This window comes from Heloderma suspectum, chromosome 3 (genome assembly GCF_057233095.1).
Source record: "Heloderma suspectum isolate Gila_16-S chromosome 3, 16-S_ref, whole genome shotgun sequence".
Lineage (NCBI taxonomy): Eukaryota > Metazoa > Chordata > Lepidosauria > Squamata > Helodermatidae > Heloderma > Heloderma suspectum.
In genome coordinates this window covers 4,532,420-4,557,010 of record NC_139460.1, presented here as the reverse complement: position 1 = coordinate 4,557,010, position 24,591 = coordinate 4,532,420, and the positions used below count along the sequence as shown (strand labels likewise).

Sequence of the window (24,591 nt, the reverse complement as noted above, 5' to 3'; positions counted from 1 at the left end):
CATTCACACAACCCACCCTCCTGCCCCACTACAGGTGTTTTCACCTGTCCTCTTAGCTGGGGGCTGCTTTGGCACCCTGAGAGAAACTGGGGGAAAGGCAGGAGCCTTGCCTTCTGGGCATCTGTGGAATGGGGTATGAGGCAGCCTTGCCACCTGAACCTCTGAGCTCTAAAAAGTTCCTGAAGAAGGCTATACGCAGACATAGAATCCATACGCTGGAATGCACAATGACCATTCAAAGGTCCACAATTACAGGTAAGTAACCTGTCTTTCCTAACCTTCATTTCCTATCTTTCAGGGACCACTGAAAAGCTAACTGTCAGAAGGAGGCATGTCACTGAAAACCCAAAAGTCAAACCTTGATGTAACTTTTCCCACGTAGACTATCCTGCCACAGAGCAGAAGAACTGTTTTGATATCTGAACAATCACAGACATAGCTCCCAAGAGGGATGTGTGCTGCCTCAGCTATTAGCTCTGTTAGTTGTGTATGTTTCTTTTCTCCTGTTTGAATCATCCTCTTTCTTTGCTTTGTCTCTCCAGTTTTCAAATAAAGTATTATTATATATTATTAAGGATTGGGACTTTCCTGAGTGTTATCAATCAATAGTTTGAGTATTTAGGAAGCCTTTGGCTGACAGGTAACAATTTATAGCTGATTAATGCACCCCATACAAGGGTACACAAGAATTTGTTTTACATGGGTTCAGTCTTTAGTTTTGTACTAACAAGAATTAGTGGGGGGAAATATTTTGATCCATTTTTCATTTTTTATTAAAATATACTTCTTATTTGTTGTTGTTCAGTCGTTCAGTCGTGTCTGACTCTTCGTGACCCCATGGACCATAGCACGCCAGGCCTTCCTGTCCTGCACTCTCTCCCGGAGCGTGCTGAAGTCCATTTTCATTGCATCAGTGATGCTATCTAGCCATCTCATCCTCTGCCATCCCCTTCTCCTTTTGCCTTCAGTCTTTCCCAGAATCAGGGTCTTTTCCGGGGAGTTTTCTCTTTGCATTAGGTGGCCAAAATATTTCAGCTTCAGCTTCAGTATCTGTCCTTCCAATACATTCCAATACAATTACATCAAATACAATTACATCAAAATGTAATATATTGCATAAAATAAAATAAAAATATTCCTTGTCAAAGGAGAACATTGCTAAAGAGTTTTCAACTATTAGAATAGTTCTATTAAACTAATAGAATTTCCTAAACATTTCTTATTATCAATGATCTCTAGTCTTAATAGTTTAAAAAGAGGGTTTTCATCTGAGTACCAAGTTTCCTATTCAGATTTCCTGATCAGCTGACAGGTACATATAGGCCCGGTGAGCTTCTAGATGGTAAGAAGCTAACTCATTCCAAAAGAGAACAAACTTATACATTTTATACTAGATTTCCTCATAGCTAATGTTATCTACTACCCCATAAATTAGGCTCACTGTCTTAATTATCTCATTGTTACCAAACATTCTGAAAAAATTAAAATATTCAAAAAAGTCTTAAACATACACCTATCAGGCTAGATAAGATCAATACTGAATCATATCTTTGAGAAGACAAAATGTGCTAATTAAATCTTAATCTATAACTTTTCTAGACATCTGTGTATCAAGCTTTTTGATGTATACAATTATTCTGCTAATTAATTGATAAATATAAACTTTAAGTACACTTTTGACCCTGAATAATACAGTTTCCATCTCACACATATTCATTACTCAAATAATTCTTTGACCCAAGTGACAGGGCTTCCACTCGGCATCAGTGGTGTAGTGGTAAATGTCAAAGTGCAGGCGCTCATCGCGACAGTTCCCATAGCCACGACCCAGAAGAGAGTCCAAAAATTCAGGCATCTATGTCAATCCATCCGTATCAACACACCAGCTCTAGGAGTTTTCACCTCTACCAGGAGCAGGTCTTTTGTAAAATTAATGACTCTTAATTGCTCATTTGACACCAAGCCGCCACAGAATACTTCACATTACAAAAGGGAACAATACAGTGTTGCTGGTGAAATTAATCCCCACTCCCAGCTACTGTGAAAATTGCTGCTAAACTCAGAGGAAACTAGGAATTCAGAGGAGGGTGGTAGATTACATCAGCATCCCTGTGAATTAAAACCAGGGCTGTCCCAAGACATTTTGCTGCCTGAAGTGAAGGACAAGATAGCACACACAGACACTACTCCATGTACAGAAGCCTACTGGATTGGCAGTTGAATCTAACTTTAATACTGGCAATGGGATAGCACACCTGAATGCAATAGACTAGCTTAGGGGACACAGGGCAGACTGTATGGCATGCAGTTCTAGTCTCCCACAGCTTCTAAATACCCTAAATGACTGTGCCATGGAACAGTCATGGAACTAACTAGGGATGGGCCAGATTCTCCAAACATCCATCTGAAGCTTGTCTCTCCTCATTTCCCACATTTGTTTGCACTCTGTTTTAATTTTGCTCAAATGGGCAAGTACATATTTTGAATGGGGAAAATGCACATTTTTTAAAAAGTGCACCAAAATGCGCACTTCTCACCATAGAATAAAGTGTGAAAATGCACACTTTTTTTATAGTGCACAAGTTTTTTTCTGAACGCTAACACCAGTTAGGCGATTTGCAAGCATTTCAAAGAACACGATCTCCTCTTCAGGTGTTCAGGTGTACAAACAAAATAAAAATGAACATGAACTTGCACAAAGGAAATCCAAGCTGACAATGTGATGCAAAAAAAGCCTTTTGAAGAACACATCATTAATAACATTGAGAGCAACAATAATGCATTCTTTATCAGAAGAAGGAAACTGGCTAGGAAGGCAGTTGGACCGTTAGATGAAAATGGAGTCAGAGTACTAAAGGAGAATAAGGAGACTAGAGGAACTGAATGACATCTTTTTTATCTGTCCTTACTGCAGAAGATGTAGGGCAGATAGCTGTGTATGAACTGATGTTTTCAGAAAGGGGGTCTGAGGAACTGAGGCAAATAGTGGTGACAAAAGATGACATTCTCAGCCTATAGATATTGTCTACTTGGACTTCAAAAAGGCTTGTGACAAAGTCACACACTAAAGTCTCCTGAGCAAACTTAGCATGCATGGAATAAGAGGAGAGGTCCTCTTATGGATTGGTAACTGATTAAAGAACAGAAAACAGAAAGAATATATGGTCAGTTCTTGCAATGGAGTGATGTAAAGAGTGGGGCCTGAAAGAAATGTTTTGGGACTGGTGCTTTTTATCTTGTTCATAATCTATCTGGAGTTGGAAGTGAGCAGTAAGATAGCCACATTTACTGATGACATCAAATTATTTAGGGTGGTTAAAAGAAAAAGGGATTGTGAAGAGCTCCAAAAGGATCTCTCCGAACCATGGGGAATGGGCATAAAAATGGAAATACAGCTCAATGTAGCTGTAAAGTGCTGCACACTGGGGCAAAAGATCGTAACTTTAGGGATACACTGATGGAATCTGAGCTGGCAGTGAATGACCAAGAAAGAGATCTTGGGGTTGTGGTGGTGGCGAGCTTGATGAAAATGTCAAATCACTGTGCAGCTAGTGTGAAAAAGGCAAATCAAAGTTGGACATAATTAGAAAAGGAATTGAAAACAACATCATAATGCCCTTATTCAAATCTTTGGTGCACAACCAAACTTGGAATACTGCGTACAGTTCTACTCACCTGGAAAAAGTTGCAGGAAAGGGCAACAACAGTGATCAAGCGGCTGGAGCAACTCCCTTATGAGGAAAGGTTACAATGTCTGGGACTGTTTAGCTTAGAAGAAAGACAAGTAAGAGCTTCTTTACATGAGTGATTTATTACACACTCGTGATTGGCCATTCACGGAAGTTTGCGGGTCCTTTAGACAACGACACCAACCCCCAGGATGTCTTACATGCTTTTCCGCATTTATCCCGCTTTGAAAAGGCATGGAGATAATCCAATATATTGGCAGCACCAACTAGTGACTGTATAATAAAACATATAGAAAGTGCTCCTCCCTGTCCCCTGCCCGCCTCCAGGGTGCCGCCTTCTTGAGATTCCTCCATGCTGTGCTGTGTCCCATTTAGGGCGACGGCAGGCACACTGACCCATCCTTCATGCCGTGTAGCTGGGGGTGGGGGTCCCAGTGGCGGGGCAGCCCCGCCCCTCCAGATCCCCCCTCCTGAGAAAGTATGTGTCTGCCCCATGTGAAGGAGCCAATGTTAAATGTGCAAAGAATATGGAAGCACAAGCCCCACTAATGATGCGAGACTTTAGCCTGCTGTGGTGAATCTCCATAGGGAAACATGATAGAGCTGTATCACATTATATGTGGCATGAAGAAAGTGGATAGGGATATGTTTCTCTCCCTCTCTCATAATACTAGAGCCTGGGTCATCCTATGAAACTTAATAGTAGGGATGGAGCGGGTGCCCGATGGGGTCTGGGAGTCCAGCGGACCTGCCCCCGCATCTGCATATGCCTGTAATCTTGCATATATTGGCTATTCATGGGTGGGGCAGGGGGCTCAGTGAGCGACTGGAGAACCCAGATGAGGGGGGGCACCCATCCATCCCTACTTAATAGTGGGAGATTCAAGTCAGATAAAAGCAACTACATCCTTACAATGTGATGTTAAACTATGGAATTCGCCTCCACAAGATGTAGTGATGGCCACCAATTTGGAAGGCTTTAAAAGGGGTTTAGACAAATTCAAGGAAGATAAGGCTATCAATGGCTACTAGTCCTGATGGCTATATATTACCTCCAGTATGGGGTGGGGCAATATGCTTCTGTATGCCAGTTGCTAGGAATACGAGCTGGAGGGTACTATTGCATTCATGCGCTTGTGGGCTTCCCATTGTGGCATTTGGTTGCCCACTGTGCAAACAGAAAGCTGGGCTAGATAGGTCTTTAGTTTGATCCAGCATAGCTCTTCTTGTGTTACCATCAATGAAGGTTATGCCATGATGGGTTGCTCTACACAAAAATCTTTGTTGTATTAGGCTCATCCTCAAATCCATTGCCAGTCTTTACTGTGGCTAATGCAGATTTCCACTGAACTTTTGTAATAGCTCCCAGTTCTGCTTTCATATGTAGACCAGCCCCCAAGCACTTCAGCTCAATCAATAAACCCAGGTTTTCAGATGCTACTAGTACATCCATCTCAAAAGAAGTTGCTAAACAATACTCCAGCAAGTGGCAGCGTGAATTTTTACAAGCCCCTCCAGAATGTTCATCTTCCTTGTCGGAACTAAAAGTGGGGGAAACTTGTGCTTGCCATTGCCTTGCTTTCTATAGAGCTCCCCCCCCCCGGGGGGGGGGGGTCATTGCACATGCCTGTCCTGAGTGATTTTTTTTTAATTACTTCCTTTTAGAGGGGAAAGACACTCCAGACATGCTCAAAGCAGCCGTATCGCTTCTCCAGAAACAACTGTTGGTGAATGCAAGTGAATTGTAGTGTATTGGTTTAGGAAGGGGCAGGTCACACAGGGGTAAATGGAAGCTATTGGAAAGGGGTGGAGTTTGGATGTGAGTGGCAGTTTGAGTTCTAACGGGCAGGGCTCCAGGCCAATATGGCTGTGGCCATCTAGAAAGGCTCTGTCAGCGCCCTGAGGGGACGGGACGGGACAGGACAGGACAGGACGGGACTGGGGCCAAGGCAATCTCTGGAACGACGGAAGGCGGTTGAGTGGCAGTTGGAGCTGCGAGAGCTTCAAAGTACAGGGCACCTGGCTGCAGATGGGGCAGGAATTGGGGTTGGTTGGCAGTCTGTATTCTGAGGGGGCGGGACTTAATGCAAAGCTGGCTGGTGCTGTTTGCAAGGGGCCAATCCGAAAGCCGAGGGGGCGGGACCCAGATCTGTGGGAGCTCTGAGGGGGCGGGGCCGGGGCTGGGGCTGAGTGGCAGCGGAATGCTTCCAGCGCTGAAAGGGGCGGGGCCGAGGGCCGAGCGGCAGTTGGTGCCGGGGGAGGGGAAGCCGCTCCAGGCCGGGCGCAGTTCTCCCCGCAGGCGCTGGGGATGTCCCGCTCGCGGGCGCTGCTGGGGGCGCTGCTCCTCCTGCTCCTGCCCAGCCCTGGTGTGTAACAGGCGAGAGATGTGCCGTGGGACCCTTCATGTAGGCTTCAGGACTCCATTTCTGCGAGGCTCGCAGTCAGAACCTGTGGTATCTTGATTGGGTGTGTGCTTCCAAATACCAGAGGCTCTTCAGTCCTGGAATGCGTGGCCTACTAATAATTTTTACCCAAACAGATTTTTTAAACAAACTCTCAGTGAATAACAGCACTCCATTTTCCTAGTTATGTGGCTCCCAACGGCTGAGCTGTTTGCAGGATGCAATTTCAGCCTCCGTGGGGGCGCAGCCTGGGGTACTCTTTATATGCTCAGCACCTGCAAGGTGTTGGGCCAGATCTGGCCCTCTGAGGGATGCCAACTGGCATGCCACTTGCCAGGCTAGAGGCAAAGTGGTGTGAGGAAACCTGACCTGTGGCAGTAGAACTTGCTGGCAGAGGGTGGGTGCTGAGGCCCTGGCCCACCTCACCTCTCACCTCCCAGTGGCCTCCTCCACGCTGCTGATCACGCCTGTCGTCCACTGAAGGCAGTGGACTGAAGCAGTATAACTGTGTGGAGCAGCTGCAGCCCAAGGGTGTGAGTGCGGCTGAATACAGCCTTGGAAGACCAGAATGGAAGGAAGCTGCTCCTCCTAGCTTTCTCTTTTCACTATGTTTCTTTGTAGCTTTTCCGGAATCTTCAAGATACCTTTACTCAGAGGTAATAGTGCCGAGAGAGATGGAGTCAAGGGATATTTTTGACAGTCAGGTAATCTGTCTGGCTGTCTGTCTTCTGTCTATGCTGCCCTTTGATATAAATGCTCTCAGGTTGGTTTACACAGTAAAAAATAAAAGAAATATAATGGCTAGATAATAACATTAAAATAGCAAATAAAAACTGACAGCAGCAAAAACATCACCACTTGGAAGGGGGGATGAGGAAATGTGGGAAGGATGACAGCCATGAGAGTCAAGGAGAGTAAGCGAGACAAAGAGAGGTGGGATGTGAACTAGGGCGGGGGGGGAAGGGGTGGTGCCCAGGGGCTGGGAACAACATGAGATGGGGGGGGGAGCTAGCCCATTGCGGCCATGGAGTCCACCCCCACTGTTCAGTGCAGGAATCCATTTTAAACCACCCTGGTCCTGACAGATGGCTGTCCAGTCTCTGCTTGAAGACTCCAGCGACGGAGAGCCCACCAGGCCAGCTCCCTAGGCAGTTGGCTCCATTGTCTGACCGCTCTGACCATGAGGAAGTTTTTCCTGATGTTCAACTGAAATCTGCCTTTCTCCTCAGCTCCCTTTAGCATGGCCACCGCCAGGGTTCACTTTCTTAGCCTGAGGAGAACTATAGCAAAAACTAGATCTTGATTCTACACAGCATCTATAAATTACCCCTTTAAAGCAAATAGGGGCACGATCCTATGGCCACTAGACAGCAGCTAGAAGTCCACAGGATATTTCATTTTCTGGCAACCGAGCTCGGAACCAGCGCTCCGCGGTCAGCTCCCAGAAAACCAACTCCCCACCCCCTCCCCTCCTGCCTCATTGGCGGCACAGTCCGTCACTGGTTCCGCACTCATAAGAGCAGTGCCGAGTGGGGGAAAGGGCGGCGTTCCTGGGGATGGGGAGGGGATGACAGAAGCACCATTATGATGCTTCCTATGCACTGTCCAGTCTCCCCCACCCCCCCGCTCCAAGGCTGTCTAGCCACAAATGCAGGGCAGCCAGAGCGTGGCGGAGAAGATCCCCTCCCTGCTCCACCTGCCCTCCTGCCCTGCACTGGATAGTCGGTCGCTTCTGAATTCGGAGGTGGCCGACTATCAATCATAGGATTGTGCCCTTAGCTGTGCAATTTGTGTGCTATCTGCAAAATCATCATCATCATGGACAGGGTGTGTTTCAAGGTGGTGCTTTCACCCAAAATAATGGGTCAAAAATTTAGTGAACTCTCCTATATTTTTCCCTCTCTAAATACTTTAGGCAGATCTATCTTATACAATGATAGTGGAAGGAAATTACACAGTTATTCATCTTAAACAGACGTAAGTAGCTGCTTTCTTCGAAGTTCTTTTGTTGTTGTTCTCAGCTAGCCAGATATGTATACATAACATTTCAGAAGGCCAAACTAGGTCTGTGCATGTTTATTAAACACATGCTTGCACTTTTAGCTGTAAAGCAGGATGTGGGTATAATGTTATATCAGAAATGAGTGTGTGGCCCTCCTTTGCCTTACTTCACTGCACTTGGATGCTTTAAGACTTTATTTAGCCCAGCTGTGATACTGGAACTGAACTAGGTTGGGGTGGGTGGAGGGAATCTATTTTATTCTGTCCCTGGAACCATGATTATGGAAGTCAAGAGATTCCATAATAAAAGGAAAGGGAGTTTTGGCTTTCCACACTGTGTCTAAGTGCCTTTGAAGTCAGTAGGAGGGATTTAATGCCACATAAATGTGGTCTTGAGGCCTCAAATACACCAACCTTCTAGAAGGAATATGATGAATCCTATTGTGGTGCCCTGGGGAGGAAGAACTCTGCACATCCTCAGAGCCAGTTTTTCTCCAGCATGTGCAGCAGAAAAAGATATCCCATGGACTTTAGGGCAGGGACCAGGTTCTGAAGTGGATTTGTTGTCCTGAACAGCCTATACACCATTCGACTTAAAACGCTGAAGGGGGCTTTTCTACATTTCTCGCTTTGAAAGGGACGTAATAATTTCTGGAGGATTCTATTGCCATTTACATAGCATTTATTATGTCAATCGTCGTGTTGATTGACCTCAAATATTCCTTTGATGTAGGTCATTATACTTCACATTTTACAGATGGGGAACTGAGGCTGAGATATAATGCCTTGTCTGCGGTCACTCTGTATGATCCTGGTTGACCCAGGGCTCTCAGATCCACCCAATACGTTATCCACCGTACTTTGCAGGCTTTTAGAAGGTTAGGTAAGAACGCATAGTGTAAATAGGTCTAGGTCTATCTGTGTGTCTTGAATAGATGCTACCAGTAGCTGGGAAACTTTTGCTCTTCACCAGAAGATGATAATGTAATTTAATTCCTGTCCTGTTCAGCATGACAGGGCTAGAGCCCTGTCTTGCATTCTGATGCCCCTGATGTTCCGCCTTAGGATGTGGAGCCTAGCATGCCTAGGGATGTGGGGCAGAGTAGGATTTCTCATTGCTGACATGCTATTTCAGTGTCAGATTTATTTTTTTTTTGTGGGGAACATTCTCCCATATTCTGCCCTGAAGGGTACAATTTCCAACCTCATCTGCTGTTCACAAGAACTAGGCCCAACCCCAGTGTCACCTCACAGTGTCACTCTGCCTTAGTTGGGCCATTGCGGGAGCCCCAGAGCTCTGGTAGGGCCCATCGCTGATGCCTGGCCTGAATTTTTTTTCAGTGCTTAGCACCATTTTAATTTCCCCACAACGCATCAAATAGAGTGTTGTTCTGGGGCACTGTGGGAAATTAAAATAGCACCCTGCCCAGTTGGGGTTGCCATTTTAAATTTCCACAGTGCCCCAAAGTGATGTTATGTCGGGGGCACTGTTGGGTAATGCAAATGGTAATTGCTCAGCACTGTTCAGGGGACTGCCTGTCAGAAGGGCATTTCTGCCACCGGGTGAACCCTCTTGGGGCTGGGGCACCATAGGATGGAGCCCACTGCTGGGCCCTCTCAATCCTGGAGCCAGCTCTGCCTAAGCCTGCTCTATGCAATATAACAGAGACCATGGGAACCTCTTGAGGCTTGATCCTAATCACATTTACTGGGGTGTTCCATTGAAATTCACTGTATTTTATTCTGTGACTGTTAGATACGGTAGAACTAAAGCAGAGCTGAAAAGCTCCCTCCCTCGCATTAAGGAGGCCAATGTGCAGGCTGCAAAAGTGGGTGTGTATGGCATTTTCATCTATTTCCCTGGGAATTGCTGGAAATTTTGGTGCATAGGGGCTTATCTGGACAAGTGGTGCTTCCGACAATGGCTTTTTAGTGGGTCTTTTGTTAAGGCTTAGCTTAGCTGCTGCTACAAACAACAGCACTGCTATCGCTGACCCGGCAGCTGCCATGTTCCCTCAGATAATGGCTGGCAGGTTCCTCCTTCTCTGGCGACAGCATTACAAGGGTCCAAACACATATCATTGCCATCAAAGACAGGGAGACCTCTCAGTCTTACATGCGAATGAGCGTGGACCCCACCGGGACGGACGGGACGGGGATCAACAAGGGCTGTGCCTCGGCCCGTGGGGACTCCCCGCTCAGGATGGACTGCCAGCTGGTCTGCCAGGCGGGCAACACCTTCCTGGGGTTCGTGACCCCCTGGTCCTACTTTGACCTGAACCGCTGGGACGCCCACTTCAGCCCGGCCGAGTTCCAAAAGCTGGTCAACGATTACAAGCACATCTGGCCCAAGTGGCTGACTGTGGAGATCAGCGACGTCAGTGCAAGCTGCTGACCACCACTGACCAGTGGATGAGAACGGCATGGGCTCCATCCGTCCACATCCTGGTGGACGAGCACAACATTTCCCCCTACGTCTGCGGCAACCTGCACTACGGCCCGCTGCCCTCCCGGCCCTGGCAGGTGAACATCCTCCCCAGCTATACCTACACAGTATCGCACTGGACCACCACTGACCCCCCCCCCCAGCCCTTCTCCGTCCTGGAGATGCAGAACCACGAGCTCCTGCGACTGGGGGGCACCTTCTCCTACCAGTACCAGTTCCCCCAGCACAAGGGCAGAAAGTGTCCAGGCAGGCCAATTACATAGGGAGGGAGGGGAACCCGCTGTTGGGTCAGTACGCCATGCGCTGGTCCGCCAGCCACATCTATGGGGGCACCAACAGAGGCTTCGATCAGCCCAGGTTCCAGGAGATCAAGCCCAGGATTGGAAACACATGTACAGGAATTATTTCCCCTCAGGGCTGAGACTGCTGGGCAGAGATGTATGGCACCATGCCCCGATCTCAGCCGAGGCCATGGCCGACAACTGTGACGTGGAGGGGGCGGCTGAGGCGGGGGTGGAGGCGGCCATCCCGGACGTCATGCAGGAGACCTACATGGGCATGATGGGCGTCCGCCCCAGGCCTCCCATGATCAATGCCGTCTCCGGCTACTGCTACCCAAACAAGTCCCTGGTCCTCAACCCCGAGAAGAATGTGCCCCAGGAGGACTCCGGCAACCCCGTGCGCCACGACGACCACAGCTGCGTGGGGGCCGGGAGCAGGCTGCCCAGCGACCTCACCCACATCAACCACGAGAGCAGCCGCGACCGCCAGCAGACTGACTGTGCCAGCCTCTTCGAGGGCGCCATGCTGCTCATGCGCTCAAATAATCATTCACAAGGAGCAATCCGACATCAGGAGGAATCATAATTCCGAAGGCGTTGTTGCTGGAAAAGGATGGCAGCAGTCTTTCCGAGTGAAGCACTGCAGGAAGGAACTTGGTGTCCACCAGGTTGCTGAGAGCAGCGCCACTGCTGCTTGCCACAGTCAGCCAAGCTAAGTCTGTTTTTTTAAAGGTCCAAAACAGTTACTGCCACTACTTTTCCAGGAAAGCCCCCTGCTCCTGAACATGGTAAGTGATTTTCTTCCAGCTCTGATTTTTTTCTCCTTGTCTCCACCTCATTTTTGGAAGAAAAAAGCAGAGCCAAAAACTTCAGCTCAGCTCTAACTAGAACAGATAATTCAATAGTCAACACTTACTATAACCTACAGTAGTGCATGCACTGATAACTTCCCGATTAGATTTCTGCAGTGTACTTTACGTGGGGCTGCCCTTGAAGATGACTCAGAAGTTGCAGCTAGTGCAAAATGCAGCTGCTAGACTGCTGACCAGAACACCTCATAAAAATCATATAACACCAGTTTTAAAGGAATTGCACTGGCTGCCAATGTGCTTCCGGTCGGAATTCAAGGTTTTGGTGATGACATTTAAAGCCCTAAGCGGCTTGGGACTTCGATATTTGAGGGAATGCCTCTCCCTATATACGCCTGCCCGAGAACTGAGATCTGTTGGAGGGGCCCTCTTCTGTGTCCCATCAGTACGAGACAGACACTATGGTGGGACATGGGAGAGGGCCTTCTCTGCTGTGGCACCCTGGTTGTGGAATTAGGGATGGCGGAGAAATCCACCGTGGACCCCAATGAGGCTGTATTCAAAGGAATTTGGCCTCCAGAGTCCGTGGTGGAATGCGGCACTCACCTCCGCCTCCCCCAGAATCTGCTGTGAAGCCAGCTCCTCTCCGTGGCCAGCTCCATATAGCCAGCGATACGGCCACCATTGCCGTGCCGTACCGCTGAGGAGGAAGGAATCTGGACGCAAAGGGCATCCACTACGCCATTTGCGACCATAAAGCTCTTAGATTAACCTAAATACAGCTGTAAATGGCGGCATTTAGCTTAAACTAAGGGCTTTACGGCCACAAATGGCGTAGTGGATGCCCTTTGCATCCGGATTCCTTCCTCCTCAGCGGTACGGCACGGCAATGGTGGCCGTATCGCTGGCTATACAGAGCTGGCCGGGGGTTGCTCGGAATCACTGTGGAATGGAGCCAGCCCACGAGGATTCTGGGGGGAGGAACGGATCGCCTCCCCCCCTGCGGACCCCCTCGGAAGCCGGATTGGTGCAGACATTGGTCTTGCTTCGGCGCCAAGTAAAAACATGGCTTTTTATCAAAGCCTTTGAGGGCTAAATGTGCATTCCCTAGCACATTGTTTTAACTGTTTTATTGTTTTAGATTTTAACTGGTTTTAGCTTGTTTAATAGTTTAATATGTTTTTAGGTGTTTAAATTATTTATTGCTTTATACTGTTTAAATTGATTTTACCTGTATGCTGCCCTGAGATCTTAATGATATAGGGCAGGATAGAAATGTTTTAAATAAATAAATAGACAAACAAACAAACAAATAATATACATCAAAGATTACAAGCAACAATGTGTCTGTCATTACTTTTTTTTAACTTTCAGATCCTTTATAACTTCAAATATGCCTGTTTATTCTTATAATATGAAGGGAGATCTGATTGCAGATTATCCATATATTCAGGTAATTTTTATTCACACGCACACATCCAGATAGCTGAAGGTATTCAAAAATTGTTTATGTTAAAATTGGGGCATGTGAACATGAGTAATGTTGATGGTAAACGTTGAGGCTTGTAAGTCTTGTATAGAACTGAGTTGGGTGTTTTTGTGTGTGTGTGACTTAGGAGCAGTGGTGTACTGGTAAATGTTGATATGCAGAAGCTCATTATGTCTGCCCCTGTAGCCATGGCCCCAAGGAGAATCCATAGTCATGACCCCAAGAGAGACAAAGATCTCAGTTTTCTATTATTGATGCACAGAGGAGCTAACACTGTGGTTAAGAAACTCGTTGTAAAACACAGACATCCAAAACAAACTAACTACTGATAAAATCTCACAATTATGTTTACAGGGCATACCTGTGATCCCACTGAATGCAGTGGTGGTACTTATTTCTAATTGCATAGGTTCAAACTGTAAAATTCATTGAGCTTTAACAAAAGAGCCAATTTTACCTTTTTTAATTAAAAATGCAATCAATCTTGTGAAGAAGTGTTGCCATTTAAACTGCTAGTGTAAAGTACAGATCCCACCAAAGAAGAAAAAAGTACTTAGCTTCTCCTTGATTATTTTCCTCATTTTCTGACTTCCTTCATACTAATCTGTTACAAATAGTAGTAAAACTGAAAACCTGAGCATAAAATGCTGTCCCACTTTTGCAGCCCCCTTTGTAGGCTCAGAAAGTGGATAACATTTTTGGCAATATACTTGAGGTGAGTAGGAAAAATTCTAAACATTTTTGATATGCACGGGGAGTCAGGTGCACAGTGGTGTCTAGGCATAGAAAGGATGAGCAGATCAGGAGAAGGGGGAAGGGGGTGACCTAAAAGATCAAGTGCGAAGGAGGGAGATAAAGAGAGGAGGGGAGGGGGGGAGGGAGGGTAATTTTGTTGTTGTTCAGTCGTTAAGCCATGTCCAACTCTTCGGGACCCCGGGGACCATAGCACACCAGGCCTTCCTGTCCTCCGCTCTCTCCCGGAGTGTGGTCAAGTTCATATTCATTGCATCGGTGATGCTATCTAGCCATCTCATCCTCTGCCGTCCCCTTCTCCTTTTGCCTTCAGTCTTTCCCAGCATCAGGGTCTTTTCCAGGGAGTTTTCTCTTCGCATTAGGTGGCCAAAATATTTGAGCTTCAGCTTCAGTCTCTGTCCTTCCAATGAGCACTCAGGGTTGAGTTCCTTTAGGATGGACTGATTTGACCTCCTTGCAGTCCAGGGGACTCGTAAGAGTCTTCTCCACCACCACAGTTCGAAAGCATCAATTCTTCGGCGCTCAGCCTTCCTTATAGACCAGCTCTCACAGCCATATGTTACTTCTGGGAAAACCATAGCTTTGATTAGACGGACCTTTGTCGGCAAGGTGATGTCTCTGCTTCTTACTATGCTGTCTAGGTTTGCCATAGCTTTCCTCCCAAGGAGCAAGCGTCTTTGAATTTCATGGCTACAGTCACCGTCTGCGGTGATCTTGGAGCCCAAGAAAATAAAATCTGTCACTGCTTCCATTTCTTCCCCTTCTATATGCCAGGAAGTGATAGGGCCAGATGCCATGATCTTAGTTTTTTTAATGTTGAGTTTCAAACCAGCTTTTGCACTCTCCACTTTCACCCTCAACAAGAGGCTCTTGAGATCCTCTTCGCTTTCTGCCATTAGGGTGGTATCATCCGCATATCTGAGGTTGTTGATAATTATCCTAGCAATCTTAATTCCGACCTATGATTCATCCAACCCGGCATTTCTCATGATGTACTCTGCATATAAGTTAAATAAGCAGGGCAACAATATACAGCCTTGTCATACTCTTTTCCCAGTTTTGAACCACTCGGTTGTTCCATGTCCGGTTCTTACTGTTGCTTCTTGACCCTCGTACAGGTTTCTCAGGAGACAGGTAACGTGGTCTGGTACCCCCATCTCTTTAAGAATTTGCCACAGTTTGTTGTGATCCACACAATCAAAGGCTTTAGCATAGTCAATGAAGCAGAAATAGACGTTTTTCTGGAATTCTCTTGCTTTCTCTATGATGCAGCGAATGTTGGCGATTTGATCTCTAGTTCCTCTGCCTCTTCTAAACCCAGCTTGTACTTCCGGTAGTTCTCGGTTCGCATACTGCTGAAGCCTAGCTTTTAGGATTTTGAGCATCACCTTGCTGGCATGTGAAATGAGCGCAATTGTGCGGTAGTTTGAACACTCTTTGGCGTTGCCCTTCTTTGGAATTGGAATGTAAACTGACCTTTTCCAGTCTTGTGGCCACTGCTGAGTGTTCCAAATTTGTTGGCATATTGAGTGCAGCACTTTAACAGCATCATCTTTTAGGATTTTAAATAGCTCAGCTGGAAGGCTGTCATCTCCGCTAGCTTTGTTGTTACTAATGCTTCCTAAGGCCCACTTGACTTCACTCTCGAGGATGTCCGGCTCAAGTTCAGTGACCGCACTATCATGGCTATCAGGGACATTCAGATCTTTCCTGTATAGTTCTTCTGTGTATTCTTGCCACCTCTTCTTAATCTCATCTGCTTCTGATAGGTCCCTGCCTTCTTTGTCCTTTATCATGCCCGTCTTTGCACACAACGTTCCCTTGAGATCTCCGATTTTCTTGAAGAGATCTCTAGTCTTTCCCATTCTATTGTTTTCTTCGATTTCTTTGCGTTGTTCATTTAAGAAGGTGTTCTTGTTTCTCCTTGCTATTCTCTGGAAATCTGCATTCAGCAAAGCCCTTTCTCTCTTGCTTTTCGCTTCCCTTCTTTCCTCAGCTACTTGTACAGCCTCATCGGACAGCCACTTTGCTTTCTTGCATTTCTTTTTCTTTGGGATGGATTTCGTTGCTGCCTCCTGAACAATGTTACGGACCTCCGTCCATAGTTCCTCAGGCACTCTGTCTATCAGATCTAATCCCTTAAATCTATTCCTCACTTCCACTGTATATTCATAAGGGATATGATTTAGGTCATACCTGAATGGTTTAGTGGTTTTCCCTATGTTCTTCAATTTAAGCCGAAATTTTGCAATAAGAAGCTCATGATCTGAGCCACAGTCAGCTCCAGGTCTTGTTTTTACTGGCTGTATAGAGCTTCTCCATCTTTGGCTGCAAAGGATATAATCAATCTGATTTCGATATTGACCATCTCGTGATCTCCATGTGTAGAATCACCTCTTGTGCTGTTGGAAAAGAGTGTTTGCTACGATCAGCGTGTTCTCTTGGCAAAACTCGATTAGCCTTTGTCCTGCTTCATTTCGTACACCAAGGCCATGCTTGCCTGTTATCCTGGTGATTTCTTGACTTCCTACTTTAGCATTCCAATCCCCTATGATGAAGAGGACATCTTTTTTTGGTGTTAGTTCTAGAAGGTGTTGTAGGTCTTCATAGAACTGATCAACCTCAGCTTCTTCAGCCTCAGTGGTTGGGGCATAGACTTGAATTACTGTGATGTTGAATGGTTTGCCTTGGATTCGTACTGAGATCATTCTGTCGTTTTTGAGATTGTACCGCAGTACTGCTTTTCCCACCCTTTTGTTGACTATGAGTGCTACTCCATTTCTTCTAAGGGATTCTTGCCCACAGTAGTAGATATAATGGTCACCTGAATTAAATTCGCCCATGCTTGTCCATTTTAGTTGGCTGATTCCCAAGATGTCGATGTCCATTCTTGCCATCTCATTTTGACCACCTCCAGCTTGCCTTGATTCATTGATCTGACATTCCAGGTTCCTAAACAATATTGTTTTTTACAGCATCGGATTTTCTTTTCACCACCAGACACATCCACAGCTGAGTGTCCTTTCGGCTTTGGCCCAGCCGCTTCACTCTTTCTGGTGCTACTTGGAAATTCCCTCTGCTCTTCCCCAGTAGTATATTGGACACCTTCTGACCTGAGGGGCTCATCTTCCGGCGTCATCTCTTTTAGCCTTGTGATACGTTCCATGGGGTTTTCTTGGCAAGAATACTGGAGTGGGTTGCCATTTCCTTCTCCAGTGGACCACATTTTGTCAGAACTCTCTGCCATGACCTGTCCGTCTTGGGTGGCCCTGCACGGCATAGGTTATGGCTTCACTGAGTTACGCAAGCCCCTTCGCCACAACAAGGCAGTGATCCATGAAGGGGGAGGGCTTCTCTACATGGGGCTAAAATCCCACACCCTTACTGGGGCTTCTTCTTCCGGATTCTTTGTGGGTTTAATATTTGCTCCTTTACACATACTTATTTCCAGGGATTTTCTTCCTCGGCTCTTCTGTATGTTTTATTATACAGCCACTAGATGGCACTGTGGTATAGCATAATTGTGGAAATACACACAGCCGTTCAAGTGGTTCATATCGCCATTGAGAGAAAATAGTTGATTTTCCCCATTAAGGAAAAAAACGGGATAAAGGTCACAAAGCACAGGAGAATTGCTGTATCATGATGATGTTGTGTAAAGGACCTACAAACTACCATAAGTGAGCAGTCACGAGTGCACAATAAAAGCCTCATGTAGAGGAGCTCTGGAACTAGAGGCATGCAAGGTAGAACATCTTTAGCCAAATTGTTCTATTCGACTGCATTTGAATTTGTTCTGACAATGTGTATTTGGGCCTTGCAGGACGACTGCTATTACAGCGGATATGTGGAAGACATCTTAGACTCTCAGGTCATCCTCTCTACCTGCACGGGGCTTTGGTAATAAAGGCTTTGTGTAAGAACTGAAAAAGATATAAGGTGCTTCCAAACAGATGGCTCCTAGTGCCACCAGTCAAAAGTCATTGTACAGCTCTTCCATCTTTCCCTCCTTAACGGACTTCTTTCCAGTAAGAAAATGGACAGAAGCAATGGTGGGAAAACACTGAAAGGTTACAAATGGAAGACATTGTCAAATGGGGCTCCTGTAAAAATCTGTGAATGAATCCAGGCGATTACACAATAAAAGCCTTGCCTGGAAGCACCTGTATATGTAGATCATCTGAGACGTATGAGAATTTGTGTGTCTTCATCTATTCTCAGTGCAGATTTTATACTGATTTTTGCCCCTTGGCGGCTCTTTGCTGGTGCTGGAGAAGACTCTTACGAGTCCCCTGGAGTGCAAGGAGGTCAAATCAGTCCATCCTAAAGGAAATCAACCCTGACTGGAAGGACAGAGACTTAAGCTGAAGCTCAAATATTTTGGCCACCTAATGCGAAGAGAAAACTCCCCGGAAAAGACCCTGATGCTGGGAAAGATCAAAGGCAAAAGGAGAAGGGGATGGCAGAGGATGAGATGGCTAGATAGCATCACCGATGCAATGAATATGGACTTGAGCACGCTCCGGGAGAGAGCGGAGGACAGGAAGGCCTGGCGTGCTATGGTCCATGGGGTCACGAAGAGTTGGATACGACTGAACGACTGAAAGGGGCTCTTTGCAGCTGTGGTCTGAGCTTAAATTAGTTTTCATATGCAAACAAAATATTAAGAAGCTGTGCGAAGCAGGCATTTTTTAGGGACCACTACATACATCCTTCTTTATGCTTTTGATTTATGGGGGATTATTTTGAAATAAATGCTCAGTACGCCATCCCAGAAGAAACTCTGAAGCTGGCGGGGTGGGGGGGGGGGATAGTTCTAAAAATATCCTGGCACTGCAAACAGGTTCAGGTTCTCAGAATGAAGTCTGGCTTAACTAATAAGCCCTGTTCTCTGCACATACTCAGAGTTACTCTTTTCTTGTAATTTCGTCACAAGTTTGAAGGGTTACTTCTTCATAAATTGAGAAATGGTGTCGCATAGAAAATAACAGGCTCTTTCCAGGGCTGATACCTGTGCCCTCAAATTTGGCAATAAATTGTTCGCAGCCAAAAAGATTGGCCAAAGTTAATTATCCAAACTCCCTCCTGCCCGGAAGAGAACAGGAAGTAATGGTGCCAAAATGTTAAATAAGGGTGTGTATGTATCATTAGGTCCATGGGGTCACGAAGAGTCAGACACCACTTAACGACTGAACAACAACAAATGTATCATTAATAAATTACCTTTGCAGCGTGTTCTGAGAAATAGGCGCAATAATAACTCTAGAGTAGAAGGAAATTAGAATTCCCTCTCTCCCTGCTGCTCCATAGAAAAGACTGACAACAAGGAAGAAACTACTCATCCCACAATGGAAATTAGCCTGCATTCCTGTCCTGAACAGAATGTAGTCCCAGCTCTTGAGATGGAATGCAGGAAGGTGGAGTGATCAATGGCCAAGGAAGGAGCTAACATCAGTTCTGCGTAGCGCTTGCTTCTCTGCTCTCTGTTGTCCTTGGTTGTGATATGAAGTCTGAGTTTATTAAAAATTTATATCCTGCCTTTCTAGGCAAAATGCTCGCCCAAGGTAGCCAAACATATTTGAAAATAAGACAATGAAACACAACAACATAAAGTAAAATTTAAAAAATAAACCAACAATAATGAAAAGAGCAGAAACAGAAGAACTAGTCATCGGGAAATGAGCTAACCAGTATCTGCCAAAATAATACTGTTTTAATGGCAGCTAAAAGCAGACCATGCTTCTGGAGGGTCTTCCATGAACTTGGCAATGACACAGAATGCCGGAGCAGTGGCCACTAGCTTCAGGTGCTGTAAAATCACATTCTGGATGGGATGCGTGGCTTGTGGGTAGTGAGGGGAAGTGCCACTGAGGAACCAGCATGAGCCTAGTAAGGCATGCTGGTGTGGAGGACACACTCCTGGCCAAAGCAAGAGTCATCAGGATGGACTACTTTACTTCTGGGTTGGTTCTGAGTGTTGGATCTTTGGGGGGCTCTGTGTTATTCTGGGGAACTCCTAGAGGTGGCATCAACCAGTAGTATGGGCATCCTGGGTATGGAGCACATGAGGTCATGCTATGAGGCCATCAGTGGAGTAGGGGGTGAGGAACAAATGTTTTTCCTGAGGGGCAGGATGGGTACTGGTCCTATGGCTTTTCAGAATGAGCATGAGTGTTTTTAGTGGGTTGAATCCAATGTTAGTCCTACTTAAAATAGACCCATTGAAATGAACGGAACTTCAGTTAGTCATTTAATTGTTTACAGAAAATATATAGCCTACTCTTCCACATTAAAATAACCTGCAAAACAGAAAGCAATATAGCAAATTGTACATGAAATAAATGTAGTGTATCATTGCTTCTTTTCCTTAAAATGGGCCACTAGGGACTGAAATTGACCCTCAGTTGTCCATCCATGGCTTATTGCATTTTCTGCCTTCTTGGCCCTAAGTCTGTATTTTTGGTTTTTTCCCCCCCAGGGGACACCTGCAAATTGGGACATTAAGGTATGAAATTAAACCTATTGAGAATTCTGCCACATTTCAACACCTTATTTATAGAAAGGCCCAAGAGCAGCAGGAACCCTGCAGAGGAGTCCTTGAAGATGGAACAGATTTGGCAAGAAGAGTTGGGGAACCAAGAATGACTGATAATGGCAGCCCCATTCCGTCCTTCAGAAATGTAAGTTGGGTTGTTGCTGCTGCTACTGTTGTTTTGTGCTGAATTAATTTCTTAAATTAATACTGTGAACCAAAGGTGGCCAAACTTTCTAACCGCCCCTCCCCTATTTGGGGATATGGGAAGATGTGCTCCTGATAAGGGAAAAGAAGTAGTCCCTGAAATCGATACTGAGAGTCCCTGCCTTGGGTGCTAGAACGACATTTCAGATGGCTGCTTGGTCAGGAATAATTGGAATTACAACCTCTGCTCTTTGGGAGAGAGCCACTTCTGGTTAGAAGAGTAGGTGTGGTAGTCAATGGGGACCTTTAGTGAGAGAAAAGGAAGGCTGGCAGTTTTGAGCACAAGAGAGGAGAACTTTGTGTGTGGGTAAACCTCCTGGTGAGAGAAAAGGAGCTTCTAGTGCGAGTTTGTAGTGAATTTGTTTTTTTTTATCTGTGAAGGGACTTTTTTAGAGATGAGATCTCCATTAGAGTTGAGGGGGAAAGTGGGGAAGGGGAGGCACTGGAGAAAGGACTCATAGTTGATATATGGATTTTAGTGTACTTTAATTTTAACAGGTGAGCCTCTTTAGGCCACTTATAAGAGTAATGATATTTTGATGGTTTTCTGTATTTAATTTTTATTGTGAATTTTCATATGTAGATTACTAAATAGTTTTATTATACATGTCCATGAGCCACAAGGTATAACACCTGCCACTCACATTTCTCCACATGGATATGAGATCCACATGGCAGTGCAGTTTTGAGCTGAGGGAGCCACCAGAGATCTCACTGTTGGAATTTGCTCCAAGAAAACCCAAAACTCAGTAGCCATAACTAATATTGAAAATTGTCTTCATATATTTCCTTGTTTTGCATAGATTTTCCTCTGATATTCAGATTTTTTTAAAAAATGAGAAGCTTTTCAGCAAAGATTAGGTTGGGCAGCAAAGGAAGTGTAACCTGTCTTGAGCACCATTTACTGGTAGAAAGGTGGGATATAAATTAAATACATACATATATATTAGAGCTGTATATTTTACATAGGGCACTGAAACAATATCCAAGACACTTGAAATTTGGCTGAGATATCGTTATAAATTCTGCACTGACTTGTTCTATAAAACCTGCCATTAAAGATATCTATATTTATAATTTATATTTCAGGTTGAACATTATACACCTATCAGATACCTAGAGTACTATGCTGTTGTTGACAAAAGCAAGGTAAATTTTGTCAAGACGCACACACATATCTGTCTGTGTTTCTACACACACACGTGTGCACATACATCTTGGTCCACCTATATCAAGAGATGGTGGTTTACCTGGTTTGTGTGGGATTGCACACCCCGAGAAGGAACAGGTTGGTAGTCAGAGGGTGCTTGTTGATGCATCCCTATCTCTGCAATCTGAAGCGGCCTCAGTAGTACAAAGCATCTTTTATCATCTGAGGCTACTGTACCAGTTGTACATGCTCTTGTAACATCCTTTTTGAATTACAGTAATGTGCTGTATGTGAGGCTGGCCTTGGAGACAGTTTGGAAACTATACGTAGAAAATACAGCAGCTAAACCCCTAACTGGGACCAGGCACATGGAACACATTTTACCTCCCTTCAGTTTCTTCACAGACTATACTGAGAATATATTTATCAAGTATCAAATAGTGCTGAATATTTACTGGATGTTCCTGTTTTTAAAATCCATAATAAGGGTTTCACTGAAACACAAGGCACTTCTTTTTTGAGATCTCCCCGCTAATTATGCTGACATTGATCCGATGATAAATTTGCTGCCAATATTAGAAAAGCTTGATAATACAATGTTTGATCCAGGAGTTAACATAGTTCTTTTTACAGACTCATTTTCTTGCCTCCACAAACAAAATCAATGCGCATCTTTTGCAGAGAATATAAATTTGATCCACATATATTGGTAAGTTTAAAAAGAGAGACCTGATTCCTAGTAACACATTCATTTTTATAGTAGCTATAAAAGATACTCCGCTTACTCCAGTTAATCAGAACCGTCTGAATATTCTGCGTTAACTTCAGAGAATTCACTTAAAATAACTGATCTGAAATAAATGGGACATTAGATGATAGGAACTGCTTGTCTAAATCCCTAATACAATTCTAATAACAGGTCGCATCAAAATCAAACAAAAATAATTCTGACTTACTTAACTTGTAACCTGAGACACTACTACAATTTATCAGAACTTTTTTCAGTTCCTGAATGATTCTTCTGGATCAGACAGTAGTAATGAACATACAAAATTATGCTCTTCCAACAAGTCTCTATTCCCATTTAGGGCTGGCTTCTTTTTGTTTTGTTTTGTTTATGGGGACCAACTGATTTTCAGGGGGAGACCCCAAAACTAAATGCAAGGGAACCATGCAGTGTGGGGCAGCACAAAATGATTGGTGGCATTTCAAGGGGAGGGGAGGGGCCTTGCAATGTTAGCCAGTTGGGGTTTCACTTTTGTTTTGTTTTATTTTTTCATTTTAAAAATTTGTGGCTCTGTGGATGGCAGAAGATCTTGAGTTGTCGCCTCCCTCCCTCCCAGGGTTTCTCAGAAAAAGACAATAACACGATGGGGAGAGCCATCTGAAGAGAACGACCCAGTCCGGCAACGATGCCGGATGGGGAAAGAACTGGCATCGATGTGGAATTCTCCACCTGTGTGACGGAGCCCAAAAGTTAAAGCCTGCCTGCTACCATTGGAAGCCTCCCTCCCGCCAAACTGTTTTGGGGATCAAATCGTAGCCCCCCCCAATATGCCAAAAATTTGAATGTCCACTCCATATTCACCACCTGCAAATGGGATGGCAATTTGAGAGCAGCTGTTTTGATCCACCTGTATCATTTTTCTGTGAGGCCTTTACTGCTAACTAAAATATCCAGCAGTCCTATACACAGAACTAATAATAAAGGAGACATAGAGTACCCTTATCTGATGCTGTCAGACCTATTTATTTTATTATTTCTTTATGAAATGTATACCCCATATTTCCATTTAAAGGAAATCCCCAAGGTGGCTTATAAAAGGTTAATGAAAGAAACTGTAGTACAATAAAAATACTATTTTTGTTCACCACCTGTCCTGCTGTTCTCATACATGAGAGCCAATCTTGGATAACTGTTTATAGGTGAAGAGATACCATTTGCCAAGATCTTCACAGAAGCAGACTTCTAGAATTATTCTTCAGCAGCTTTAGGACCTGTATTTTACAAGGGTGGACTATGGGGAATGCAATTCAGAGGGGCCCACAGGGCTTGGCTCTGCTCTGTCCTTTTGATGCAGCCATAACAGTAAAAATTGAGAGAGGCAGGATTTCCACTACTTGTTTTGACTTTTGATAGATGATAGTTTTTAAGAGTGTGGAGTGTCTGCATTCATTCAGAATTTCAAGTAGTGATTTACTAAATTGTAGATATAAATTTAATAGAAATAAACTAGCAAAAAAGGGAGTAATGATGTGCAGTGAATGTGTTTGTTATGAAAAGACTGGGTACCACTCTGGGATAGATATTATAAAGAGCAATACATAAATGGCTTGAATGAATGAATGAATGAATGAATGAATATGCTGTTTAAACACTTCATACTGAACTGGCCACCTTCATTTTTTCTTCTCCAAGGTTATTGCCAAAAAACACAATGAAACTGGCTTGGTGACACTGGTGGTTCAGATGATGGCTAATGTTCACACAGTGAGTACATTTTATGAGAGCTATTTTGAGAAACATAGTAAAAAAAAGAATGATACCAAAAAGCCATTGGAATGTATTGACTGATTCCTTTATTACAAATGGCCATAGGAATGCACATAAAACGCACCCTAGATTGCAGCTTAGATGAGCAAGAATATATATCCACGCTCCTTGTCAAAAACATATTGATAAAGGCAATGAAGTCTACATTTAGTTATTTGTTTGGATTTTTAGTCTTATGTCTGAAGCCTTTAGGAGGGTAATGGTAGAAACATAATCCAAGGAAGCTGAAAGGCTGAACAATGGCCACTTTCTGTCTTCTCCTCAACTCCTGCTGCCTC

General features: G+C 44.8%; 1 pseudogene across 1 annotated transcript in view; it reads left to right on the top strand.

The window, feature by feature from the left end:
* LOC146349260 (disintegrin and metalloproteinase domain-containing protein 26A-like) overlaps positions 1-788 on the top strand; it is a 107,973-nt pseudogene extending 107,185 nt beyond the window's left edge. The window contains exon 23 of the transcript XR_014789352.1: positions 299-788. The product of XR_014789352.1 is annotated as a disintegrin and metalloproteinase domain-containing protein 26A-like (transcript). The remainder of the gene's footprint in view (positions 1-298) is intronic.
* Positions 789-24,591: the final 23,803 nt, after the last annotated feature.